We start from the raw sequence: 11,278 nt of genomic DNA on the forward strand, positions 1-11,278 counted from the left end.
GGCCAGGCTCAGTGGCTCAAGCCTGTAATCCCAGCACTTTGGGAGGCGGAGGCGAGAGGATTGCCTGAGCTCAGGGGTTCGAGATCAGCCTGGGCAACTTGGTGAGACCTCATCTCTACAATAAATAAAAATATCAGCCAGGCATGGTAGCGTGCACCAGTAGTTCCACTTACTTGGAAGACTGAAGCAAAAGGATTGCCTGAGCCCAACAGGTCAACGCTGCGGTGGCTCAAAAAAGAAAAAAGAAAAGAAAAGAAAATGTGGACTGTTCATATAATAGAATGTTATTCAGCTTTGCAATTGAAGGAAATTCTGACACATGCCATAGCGTGATGAACCCCGAGGACTAAATGGAATAAACCAGTCACAAGAGGACAAATGCTGTATGATTGCACATTTCCCATTGGTTTCTTAATCATTTCCCCCCCAGATTTACAGAAGTATTTTGAATTAGCCCTTTGCTACTAATATCAATGGGAAAACTTCCATTTTTCTACTTTGTGTGTCAGGTGTGTACCTTGGAGTCTCACTGTGTTGCCCAAGCTGGAGTGCAGTGGCATGTGCACAGCCACTATAGCCTCGAACTGCTGGGCTCAGGTGATCCTTCCACCTCAGTCTTCCAAGTAGCTGGAACCACAGACATTCGCCACCACACCCAGGTGATTTTTTTGATTTATTGTAGAGATGAGGTCTCGCTGCCCAGGCGGGTCTCGAACCCGGGGGCTCAGGCAATCCACTCACCTCAGCTTCCCAAAGGCGCGGGATTACAGGCTGAGCCACCGAGCCTGGCTTTTCTTTTTAAATTTAATTTTAATTTTTAAAAATAGAGACAAGGTCTCACCCTATGCCCAAGTTGGTCTTGAACTCCTGGGCTCAAAGCAATCCTCCAGTCTCAGCCTCCCAAGGTGCTGGTATTACAGGCTGCGTGCAGTGCTCACATCTATAATCCCAGTGTTTTGGGAGACAGAGGTGGGAGGATTGCTTGAGCCCAGGAGTTCGAGACCAGCTTGGGCAACATAGCAAGACCTTGTCCCTACAAAAAAATTAGTTGGGCATGGTGATGTATGCCTGTAGTTCCAGCTACTTGGAAGGCTGAGGTGAAAGGATCACCAGAGCCCAGGAAGTGGAGGCTGCAGTGAGCCATGATTGTGCCACTGCATTCCAGCCTGGGTGACAGAGTGAGATCCCAGTTAAAAAAAAAAAAGTGGGGCTGGGCTTGGTGGCTCAGCCTATAATTCAAGCATTTTGGGAGGCCTTGGTGAGCGGATTGCCTGAGGCTGCAGGTTCGAGACCAGCACTGGCAACTTGGCAAGACCTCATCTCTACAATTAATGAAAAATTAGCCAGGTGTAGTATAGTGCACCTGTAGTTCCGGCTACTTGGAAGACTGAGGTGGAAGGATCGCCAGTGCCCAGCAGGCTGACTTTGGGGTGGCTGTGGGTGACCTGGGCAACAGTGAGACTCCAACTCAAAAAAAAAAAGTGTTATCACAGGCATGAGCCATCATGCCTGGACTACACTACTCTGTCAAAAATTTCCTGGCTAGTCTTTCTTGTTTATTTTTCCAAATAAAAGTTTAAACCCTCTTCACTACAAGGAAACCTGCTGGTATTGTATTAGGAACCACATTATATTTATAGATTAACTGGACTTTTATTATTTTTTAATTTTATTTCTTGAGTTGGAGTCTCACTGTTACCCAGGCTGGAGTACAGTGTCACGCTCATGGCCACTGCAGCCTCAACCTGCTGGGTTCAGGAGATTCTTTTGCCTCAGCCTTCCAAGTAGCTGGAACTACAGGCATTGCCACCATGCCCAGCTAATTATTTATTTATTTATTTATTTATTTATTGTAGAGATGAGGTCTTGCCAAGTGGCTTGGGCTGGTCTCGAACCTATGAGCTCAGACAATCCTCTCACCTCAGCCTCCCAAAGTGCTGGGATTATAGGTGTGAGCCACTACACATGGCCTTGACTTTTTTTTTTTTTTTTGAGTTGGAGTCTCACTCTGTCACCCAGACTGGAATGCAATGGCCGCTCCCGGCCACCACAGCCTCGACCTGCTGGGCTCCGGCGATCCTTCCACCTCAGCCTTCCAAGTAGCTGGAACTACAGGCGCGCGCTACCACACTCAGCTCATTTTGATTTATTGTAGAGATACGGTCTCGCCAAGTTGCCCAGGCAGGTCTCGAACCTGCGGACTCAGGCAATCCACTCACCTCGGCCTCCCAAAGTGCTGGGATTACAGGCTGCGCCACCGAGCCTGGCCTTCGGGCCTTGATTTTTTTAAAAAAGTCTTCTGGCCAGGCGTGGTGGCTCACACCTATAATCCCAGTACTTTGGGAGGTGAAGGCAAGAGGATTGCCTGAGCCCAGGGGTTCAAGAACAGCCCAGGCAACTTGGTGAGACCTCGTCTCTACAATAAATCAAAAAATTAGCTGGGTGTGGTATCGCATGCCTATAGTTCAGGTTACTTGGAAGGCTGAGGAGGAAGGATCCCCTGAGCCCAGGAGGTTGAGGCTGCGGTGGCTGTGAGCATGCCACTGCACTCCAACCTGGGCGATAGAGTGAGATTCCTACTCAAAAAAATAAAAAATAAAAAAAAAGTAGTCTTCCTATCCAAGATCATGATACTTCTTTTCATTTATAATAGCCAGAACTACAGATGCGCACTGTCACACCTAGCTTTTTTTTTTTTTTTTAGTTGGATTCTCCTTCTGTCATCCAGACTGGAGTGCAGTGGCATGCTCCTCGCCACAGCAGCCTCGACCTGCTGGGTTCTGGTGAACCTTCCACCTCACCCTTCCAAGTAGCCGGAACTACAGGCGTGCGCTACCACGCCCGGCTAATTTTTTGATTTATTGTAGAGATGAGGTCTCTCCATGTTGCCTGGGTGGATCTCGACCCGCGGGCTCAGGTAATCCACTCACCTCGCCTCCCAAAGTGCTGGGATTACAGGCTTGAGCTGCTGCGTCTAGGCTCACCTAATTTTTATGACAACTCTAAAGTGTAGGTGTATTATTATTATTACTCCCATTTGACAAATGAAAGGGCTGCGTAACTTGCTCTGGATCACACAAGACATTCATTGTAGGACCTGCCAGTTTGGTCTGACTTTAAACTTCTGTCCCCCAAACAGAAGTCCAAGGAGGGAGGGAGGCTCCTCCTCTTTGTGTTTTGGTGCTTAGTAGCTATCTGCCTTCAAAGCCACCTACACTGAATTGCCTCTCTTGCTCTGGACTGTTCACTAGCAAAGTTAGACATTGTGTTTTGTTTTGCTTGCTTGCTTTTTTTAAATTTATTTTTTATTTTTTACTATTATTATTATTATTTTTTTGAGTTGGAGTCTCACTATCGCCCAGACTGGAGTGCAGTGGCCGCTTCCGGCCACCGCAGCCTCGACCTGCTGGGATCCGACGATCCTTCCTCCTCAGACGATCCTTCCGCCTCAGCCTTCCAAGGAGCTGGAACTACAGGTGCGCGCTACCACGCTCGGTTGATTTTTTGATTTATTGTAGAGATGAGGTCTCGCCTGCCCAGGCGGGTCTCGAACCCGCGGGCTCAAGCAATCCACTCACCTCAGCCTCCCAAAGGCACGGGATTACAGGCTGAGCCACCGAGCCCGGCTTGCTTGCTTGCTTTTGAAGACAATGTCTTGCTCTGTCACCCAGGCTAGAGTGCAAAGGTGTGAGTACAGCTCACAGGATCCTCAAACTCCTGGGCTCAAGCAATCCTCCTGCTTCAGCCTCCCAAGTAGCTAGAATTATAGGAAGTACCATCATGCCCAGCTAACTTTTTACTCTTATTTTTGTAGAGATAGGAGTGGGGATGTCTCTCTATCTTGCCCAGGCTGGTCTTGAATTCCTGGCTTCAAGTGATCCTCCCATCTTGGCCTCCCAAAGCACTGGGATTATAGGTGTGAGTCACCACACCTGGCCAAAGCTACACTTTCTTTTTTTTTTTTTTTTTTTTGAGTTGGAGTCTCACTCTGTCACCCAGACTGGAGTGCAGTGGCCGCTCCCGGAGCCTCGACCTGCTGGGCTCCGGTGATCCTTCCACCTCAGCCTTCCGAGTAGGCGGAATTACAAGCATGCGCCACCACGCCCGGCTGATTTTTTGATTTATTGTAGAGATGAGGTCTTGCTGCCCAGGCAGGTCTCGAACCCGCGGGCTAAGGCAATCCGCTCACCTCAGCCTCCCAAAGGCACGGATTACAGGCTGAGCCACCGAGCCCGGCTCAAAGCTACACTTTCAAATGAATGATGCAAATACTAGTGCTACACAAAAGGTGAGCTTCACATGGGGCTGAGACATCTGGAGAGAACCTTCTGGAGGAAAGAAAACTCCAAATGGACTTTGGACAGTCAGGCAGAATTTAGATGAGTGAACCGACTAGAAAACGCAACTGGCAAGGAGAAATGGGTGAACCACTTGGACACCTAGTTGGAAAGCAGTTAGGGTGATGATGGGGTTGTTATTGGAACTGAAGAATAACAGAGGGTCTCTCTGTCCTGTCCAGAGAAGGCTTTTTTTTTTTGAGTTGGAGTCTCACTCCATCGCCCAGGCTGGACTGCAGTGGCACGCTCATGGCCACCCCAGCATCGACCCACTGGGCTCTGGCGATCCTTCCATCTCAGCCTTCCAAGTAGCCGGAACTAATAGGCATGTGCTACTACCGGCCATTTTTTGGATTTATTGTAGGGATGAGGTCTCACCAAGTTGCCTGGGCTGGTCTCGAACCCACGGACTCAGGCAATCCACTCACCTCGTACTTCCAAAGTGCTGGGATTACAGGCTTGAGCCACTGTGCCTGGCCTATTTATAGGTTTTTAAAAAAAAATTTTAAAAATATTTTTTGAGTTGGACGTCTTACTCTGTCACCCAGGCCAAAGTGCAGGGGCACAATCACTGCTCACTGTAGCCTTGACTTCCTGGGCTCAGGCGAGCCTCCTCAACCTCTCAAGTAGCTGGGACTACAGGCATACACCACCACACCTGGCTAATCTTTTGTGTGTGAGTTTTGGGGGGCCAGTCTTTATTTTTTTTTTTTTTTGAGTTGGAGTCTCACTCAGTCGCCCAGACTGGAGTGTAGTTGCCGCTCCCGGCCACCGCAGCCTCGACCTGCTGGGCTCCGGCAATCCTTCTGCCTCAGTCTTCCAAATAGCTGGAACTACAGGTACGCGCTACCATGCCCGGCTGATTTTTTTATTTATTGTAGAGATGAGGTCTCGCCAAGTTGCCCAGGCGGGTCACGAAGTCTTTTGCATTCTTGAAGGAAACATTGTGAGGAATCTTAATTAAGGTTGTTGCTCATCAGCTGGGAGTGGTGGCTCATACCTGTAACCTCAGCACTTTGGGAGGCAGAGGTGAGAAGACTGCCTGAGCTCTGGGGTTCGAGACCAGCCTCGGCAACTTGGCAAGCCCTCTTCTCTACAATAAATCAAAAGTATTGCCAGGCATGGTGGCACGTACTTGTGGTTCCAGCTACTTGGAAGGCTGAGGGGGAAGGCATCGCCTGAGCACAGCAGGTTGAGACTGCAGTGGTCATGAGAGTGCCACTGCACTCCAGCCTGGGCAACAGAGTGAGACTTCTACTCAAAAAAAAAAAAAAGAGAGCACCAAAAAATTCATCTGGCATTTGTCAGACTGATATGTCAAAATTAAGTGTAACTGGCAGACACCCAGAGATATTGACAACAGGGTATGGAGAAGATTCCAGGGCAAGATCTTTATGTCTAACATTGGTTATGGGAGCAGCAAGAAAACAAAGTACATGCTGCCGAATGACTTCCAGAAGTTTCTGGGGTACAGTGTCAAGAAACTGGAAGTATGGCTGATGAGCAACCTTCATGGGTGGCCGTGAAGCCAAGCACATGACTGCCAGCTCTGTAATCCGTGCTGAGACTGTGTTTTGATTACTTGAAACAATACCAGGCTGTACAACATTGTCAGCAATACTGTATTGTACAGTTAAAAAGCTGTTAAGAAGTTAGATCTGGGCTGGGCTCGGTGGCTCAGCCTGTAATCCCAGCACTTTGGGAGGCTGAGGAGAGTGGATTGCCTGAGTCCAGAGATTTGAGGCCAGCCTGGGCAACTTGGTGAGATCTCATCTCTACAATAAATAAAAAAACCAGGTGGGCATCGTAGTGCGTGCCTGTAGTTCCAGCCACCTGGAAGGCTGAGACGGAAGGATTGCCGAAGCCCAGCAAGTCCAGGCTGCGGTGACCGTGAGCATGCCACTGTACTCCAACTTGTGCAACAGAATGAGATTCTAACTAAAAAAAAAAGTTAGATCTATGTTAAATGTTCTTACCACAATAAAAAGGCAAAGGCTATACTAGTGTTTCATTTTCTCCTTGGAAAACCCAGGAGAGTTTAATCCCCTCTCTCCATTTTCTTTACCCAGTTTCCATCTCCTCAATCTCCCTGCAGTAAATGCTGTCAGTGTCCATCCTGGGGGCCTCCCTCTACAAGGATGGTGCAGCCATTCCCAGCTGTTGTGACTGTTGTCTGCTAATGGGTCACAACTTTGCCCTTCTCCAGAGAACTGTCCTCAGCTGATGTGAGCTGCTTTGCCCAGAGATGCCTGGGAAGTTAGGCTCCTCCCTCCCCCACCTCTCAGTGGCCCATAGCCCATGAATGACTGATGTGGGTTACAAAATCCAGCTCCCCTGCCTCTGAGAGGGATAAAACCTGTGATTTTATGCTCCGGAGTTCCCCACAGGATCGGACTGAGGTTAGATTTAGGTGAACCCACATCTTTGCTTGGCTTCTTTCCCCCTCTTCCCTCACTCTTCCAATAAATCGGTTGCACAAGAATCCCTGTCTCAGGCTCTGCATCTAGGGAACCCAACCTAAGATATCCCTAGGAGTAGTCCTGGCTCCCAGAGGGATCTCCTGCTGCTTGTAGCAGCCACACATCTCATTAGGGACCTGAAGATTTTACCTCCTCCAAGAAGCCCTCCCTGACTTAGACCCTTACACTCTGGCAGCATGGTGTTTGTTTAACAATAAAGATGTTGAGTTGGAAACTGCTGGGAGGCGGGGTGGGGGGGATTGGTAGTAATGGGAAACTGCGGGAGGGGGCCCGCACATCTCATCAACAAGGGTACCTACATAATAAATATTTGTATGTACCTGAATTGTACCCCCATCTTCAAAATTAAAAATTAAAAAGAACAAAACAATAAAGAGGTTGGATGCCTGCTCAATACCAGGTTATACGCTAAACCCTTTATGTACATTAGTTCATCGAATCCTTCCAATAATCTGATTAAGGAAATGCTATTGTTTTCTGACAGATGAAGAAGCTGAGGGTCAAAGAAATTGAATGGCTTGCTCACAAAGTGAGAAAGTGGTGGGAGCTGGAAGGGTTTGTCTGATATCAAACACTTGGATTTAATTGTTAGACTTTACCCTGAATTATAACTTCAGAATGGTTTATTTTATTATTTTTAGAGACAGGGTCTTGCTCTGTCACCCAGGCTAGAGTACAGCGGCACGATCATAGCTTATTACAACCTCAAATTCCTGGGCTCAAGGGATCCTCCTGCCTCAACCTCCAAAGCACCTGGGACTACAGGGATGTGCCACCACGCTTAGCTAATGTTTTGTAATTTTTTGTAGAGATGGAGTTACACTATGTTGCCCAGACTGGTCTTGAACTCCTGGCCTCAAGTTATCCTGCCTCAGCCTCCCAAAACCCTGGAATTACAGGCCAGGAACCACCATGCTCAGTCGTTTTTTGTTGTTGTTCTTGTTTGTTTGTGTGTTATTTATATCTATTTTTTGAGTTGGAGTTTCACTCCGTTGCCCAGACTGGAGTGCAGTGGCCGCTCCTGGTCACCGTAGCCTCGACCCACTGGACTCTGGCGATCCTTCCACCTCAGCCTTCCGAGTAGCTGGAATTACAGGCATGCGCTACCACGCCGGCTGATATCTGATTTATTGTAGAGATGAGGTCTCGCTGCCCAGGTGGGTCTCGAACCCGCGGGCTCAGGCAATCCACTCACCTCAGCCTCCCAAAGGTGTGGGATTACAGGCTGAGCCACCGAGCCCGGCTTTGTTTGTGTTTTTTAATGGCTCTGGATACCCCAGATCGTGGGACCATGTGCAGCAGGCAGAAAGCTACCCATGTATGTTGCTGACAGACTGCACTGAGGGCTTCATTTTACTAAAAGCCTTCCATGTTTATTTGTTCCTCAGGTAGAGGTGCTAGAGCATACTTGAAGCCACCCCTCACCTCCCCATTAGCCCCTACACCATGCTGCCCTAGGCGGACCCCCCCAACCATGCTGCCCTAGGCGGTGGGGTGGAGCCCTTGGCCTCTGAGCAACTTGGGGACACATTCTGCTTTCTTGAGTCCCCGGTACACCTGCACTTGCAGGCATCCCTGCCTCCCACTCCACTGCAGGGCCCTGGATCTGCATTGCTGAGAACGCCAGCAGTGGAGGCAGTTCATGATTTCCCTGGAGGCCTCCTGAGTTCACAGAAGAAGGAGCAGGGCTGGAGGTTGAAACCTGGGTCAAGCGAAGAGGGAGATGACTGCAGTGGGAGAGGACCACGCGGAGGAGAGAGATTGCTGGGAGGAGGCGGCGCAGTGGGAGCTGAGCAGGGGACTACTCTTCATTTATTCATTCAACAAATTGTTTTTAACCACCTACAGTGTTCTCCTACTGTTCTCGGAATTGAGAACGCAACAGCGAACAAACCGAAAATCCTGCTCTAATATAGCAGGATGGGAATAACAACAACAAATATAATCATAGTAATGGTTAATCTATTTGAGCATTTACTATGGAGTCAAGCACTTATCCTTACAACAATCTCAGGCATTGGATACTAGTAGTAACCCATTTTACAGATGTTTACAGAGTTAGAGCAGCGTCCCCCATCTCCACTGAGACTGACTGTAGGACCCCTCAGGCTCCTTATTCACCACAGTGCATTTGGACAGTACATTCTTGTAGGAAAGATTCAATACTGATAAAGCTCAAGTTCTCCTTGCCCATCACCACCCTCAGCAGTTTCTCCCCAGCATGCAAGTCCTTCCAGCCCTGTTCCGGTGCACGCACAGACTGTGTGTCCATACATGTGATTTTTGACGCGAGTGGCTTCCCGTACATGTTTTTCTACAACTTGCTTCTTTTCCCTTAAGATGTCTTCAACATCGTTCCTTACTGTACAGAGATCCGCCTTGTTCTCTCTAACTGCGGCATAGTATTCCATTGCATGATGTGTCTGGCTTAGTTTTCCAGAACCCGAGGGAGAGACACTCGGGTGCTTCCAGTGTTCGGCTATGACCATCAGTGCAGCCACGGACAACTTTTCCAAAAGCTCCGCAGATCCTCTTCCTACTGCAGTGCTGCAAAGTTTCTCCCTGACGGACCCACGTGACAAAACCAGCGCAAGCACTGCCTCTGTCACTCTGACGGTTGCTTCCGCCCCGGCAAAGTGTGATTCCCCCCACCCCACCCCCGAATAGATTTTTCTCCCGAGAAAAGCGGCGGCCCTGACCAGGGGTAGGGGGAAGCCCAAAAAACAACCCAACGCACCCAATCCAGGAACCCCCGCCCCAGAAAACGGGCCTGTGTCTTTAAGAAGCCTCGGTGCCTCTGGGAATTGTAGTTTCGCTGGCCCACGGAGTCGCCCTCGCGCCCCACCTCCCTTCTCGATTTGAAGATTCACGGCCCTTTAGGAAGGCGCTGCTCTGATCGCTTCCGCCTGCCCATGCGGTAGCTCCAGTGAGTCTTTTGCTGGGGAGGGACCCCCCCACCCCCACCCCAGCAAGGGCGGAGAAACTACACTTCCCAGAGTGCCCCGCGGCGGGACACGCACCCCACGTTAAAGAGCCCGCTCCGCCGAGCGCGGGCGGCGGCAGGTACGTGGGCCCGCGCGGGTCCTTGCGACGCCTCGGTCCCCCCGCGGTTTCCCAGTGTACGGTCTCTGACGCGCAGCAGCGAGCCGGGCCACGGACCGTTCCAGTGCTGTCAGGGAAGGGTCTCCGGGAACTGCCAGCGCCCCCGGGATTCCCCCTGCTGCAGGGAAGGAGGCTGCAACTCTCCCACCTCCCCATGGCCTGGGTCTTTTACGGGAGCCCCGGGACCTGGCCCGTGCTGCCGGACCGCGGACGCTTGGGACGGGGAGGGATACGGGCCCCAGGGCCTCCCCACCCGTACCCTCACCCGTACCCCCACTCCCACCCCTGAGGCAGTGGGGCACCGGATGCCGGCCCTGCACTGATTTTGCTTTGAGGCTTCTTCTCCTACCTCAGTTTACCCCATCAGGACTCAACATTATGCACGAGGCTCAGTGATATGCTATTGAGTAATTTATCAACCTGATTTTACTCTCAAATTCTTTCTGCTTGTTATTCAGAGGGCTGCAAATCAGAGTCCTCCGTAACCTTTTTTTTTTTTTTTGTCTCTAAAAGCTCTAGGCCGGGCGCGGTGGCTCAAACCTGTAATCCCAGAACTTTGGGAGGCCGAGGTGAGGGGATTGCCTGAGCCTATGGGTTCGAGAACCACCTGGGCAACCTAGCGAGACCTCGTCTCTACAATAAAATAAGAAAATTAGCCGGGCGTGGTCGCGCACACCTGTAGTTCCCGGCTACTTGGAAGGCTGAGGCGGAAGGATCGCCAGAGCCCAGCAGGTGGACGCTGGGCTGGCTGTGAGTGTGCCACTGCACTCCAGCCTGGGAGGTGGAGTGAGACTCTAACTCAAAAACAAAAACAGAAAATCAAAAAAAGCTCTAAAATGTCGGGCGCGGTGGCTCACGCTTGTAATCCCAGCACTTTGGGAGGTGGAGGTGAGGGGATTGCCTGAGCCCACGGGTTCGAGACCAGCTTGGGCAATATGATGAGACCTCGTCTCTACAATAAGTCCAAAAATTATCCGGGCATGGTGGTGTGCGCCTGTAGTCACAGCTACTTGGAAAGCTGAAGTGGAAGGATCGCTTGAACCCAGCAGGTGGAGGCCGCGGTGGCGGTGACCGTGCTACTGCAGTCCAGCCTGGGTGACAGAGTGAGACTCTGACTCAAAAATAAATAAATAAATAAACAAATAAATTCTCTAAAATGTGCAAAGTCACTGGCCCACCTCTTCAAAAAAAACACATATGAAGAGGCCTAGTAACTTTGTTCTATCTCCAGCTCCTCCACCCTATCCCAATCTTGGACAGCCTGTGACTGAGGGCACTAAAAAATATTTCAATTTAGCCGGCTCGGTGGCTTAGCCTGTAATCCCGCGCCTTTGGGAGGCTGAGGTGAGTGGATTGCCT

At 50.2% G+C, this 11,278-nt stretch overlaps 1 protein-coding gene across 1 annotated transcript in view; it reads left to right on the forward strand.

Moving 5' to 3' along the window:
* The first annotated feature begins 9,796 nt into the window (after positions 1 to 9,796).
* The window catches only part of FUK (fucokinase), a 23,232-nt gene continuing 21,750 nt past the window's right edge, over positions 9,797 to 11,278 (forward strand). The window contains exon 1 of the mRNA XM_008063314.2: positions 9,797 to 9,880. The gene's annotated coding sequence lies outside the window, so the exon portion shown is untranslated. The remainder of the gene's footprint in view (positions 9,881 to 11,278) is intronic.

This window comes from Carlito syrichta, unplaced genomic scaffold (assembly GCF_000164805.1).
Source record: "Carlito syrichta isolate Samal-C Ts95f unplaced genomic scaffold, Tarsius_syrichta-2.0.1 Scaffold306734, whole genome shotgun sequence".
Taxonomy (NCBI): Eukaryota; Metazoa; Chordata; class Mammalia; order Primates; family Tarsiidae; genus Carlito; species Carlito syrichta.